The following is a 1,943-nucleotide window of genomic DNA, read 5'->3' as shown; positions in this document are numbered from 1 at the left end:
AGTCTGCATCTTTGCTCAGCATGAGTGACAAATGTGTCACTGCAAATCATAGAATCATAGAACTGTTTGGCTGGGAAAGACCTTTGAGATCATGGAGTCCAAACATACCTGTCCACTACTAAAACATTTCCGTGAGCACTTCAACCACTTGTCTTTTAAATACCACCAGGGATGGTGACTCAATCACCTCTCTGGGCAGGCTCTGCCAGCGCCCCGAAGAAACACATTGCCTATGTGAGTGCAGTAGTGAAGTCTTCTCTTTCCTCTCCCCCTCCTACGTAGCATGTGTGTGTGGAAACCTGTACATTTTGGTTGTTTTCCTGGTGTTCTGGCTATTGATACTCCTGTCTCTTGGGCCCCCCAAAAAGGGGAACTTTTCTGAAAGATACAAAAAACATCAGAGAAGGGCCTGTGGGATGTGTGCTGTAAGGCTACTCATCAGGTAAAGTTTCTCTGTCCTGTACTGCATCCTGCGATCTCCTCAGGTGCATTCCCATGCAGGAATGGGGACCCAGCTTCCTCAGAAGCAGGGAAAGCACCTCAACACACCCTGCTGGGAGGTGATACAATACGTGGAATATTTCAAAGTGGAATATTTTGATTTAAGCTGATGTACAGTTAGGTTGCATCTAAGCAGTTGTGTTTTTTTTAAAGTTAGACGGAATATGATGACTGTGTTAGACAGAGCGTGATGGGGGGGACACACAGGGTCATCCCTGCAAGCTGAGGGGAGGTTCCTGTGGAGGCAGGCTGAGGGCTGTATGCTGCCAGGGCAGTCAGGATTGGGCAGCAACTCTGAGGGTGGAATTGCCAGGGATTTGAGGGCAGGAGGGTCAGAGGCACATTTCAGGGGTTTCACCCTTAGCCTTCCAGCACCTGGGGGGCTACAGGAAAGCTGGGGAGGGACTTTTTACAAGGGCATGTAGTGACATGACAACAGGGAATGGCTTTAAATTGGAAGGAGGAAGATTCAGACTAGACATTAGGAAGAACTTCTTCACAATGAGAGTAGTCAGGCACAGGTTGCCCAGGGAAGCTGTGGCTGCCGCATCCCTGGAGGTGTTCAAGGCCAGGTTGGATGGGTCTTGGGCAGCCTGACCAAGTGGGAGGTGTCCCTGTGCCTGGCAGGGGCTTGGAACTGGATGGGTTTTGAGATCCCTTCCAGCCCAAGCCATTCCATGATTCTATGAAATGCCAAATGAAACATAAAAAAAATCCTTTTTTTCCTAATGAAAAATCATAGAATGGCTTGGGTTGGAAGGGACCTTAAAGCCCACGTGGTTCCAATCCCCCTGCCATGGACAGGGACACCTCCCACTAGCCCGGGCTGCCCAAAGCCCCATCCAACCTGGCCTTGAACACCCCCAGGGATGGGGCAACTTCCCTGGGCAGCCTGTGCCAGTGCCTCATCACCCTCGTCGGGAAGAAATTCCTCCTAATGTCTAGTCTGAATCTTCCCGGTTCCGATTTAAGGTCGTTCCCCCATAGTGCAGGGGACCCTTCGGCTCCCTCCCAGCCGATTCCCTGGAGCCGGAGCGGGGCCGGGCCCCCTCGGCGCCCCCTGGCGGCGGCTGCGCTCGGTGCGCTCGGGGCTCGGCTGGTGCTGCCTCGCCGCCTCCCGTCCGGAGTTGTGGCAGGCAGCGCCAGCCGCGCGCCGGCAGGCCGAGCCGCCCGCCTGACAGCGCCGCCGCGCGTGCGCCGGCCGCGGGGCTCCCTGCGTGCTGCGGCGGCCGCGCCGGGCCGGGGGGCGGCGGGAGCGGGGCTGCGGGGAGCCGCTGGGGAGCGGCTGAGAAGGAGAGAAGAGGCTGAGGCCGGGGAGAGGGGGCTGAGGCCGAGGGGGAAGGGGCTGAGGCCGGGGAGAGGGGGCTGAGGCCGAGGGGGAAGGGGCTGAGGCCGGGGGGAGCGGGCTCTGCCCTGCTCGGGGCTTCGAGGGGCGGTGGCAG

This window comes from Phaenicophaeus curvirostris, chromosome 2, assembly GCF_032191515.1.
Source record: "Phaenicophaeus curvirostris isolate KB17595 chromosome 2, BPBGC_Pcur_1.0, whole genome shotgun sequence".
NCBI lineage: Eukaryota > Metazoa > Chordata > Aves > Cuculiformes > Cuculidae > Phaenicophaeus > Phaenicophaeus curvirostris.
This window is presented reverse-complemented; position numbering follows the sequence as displayed.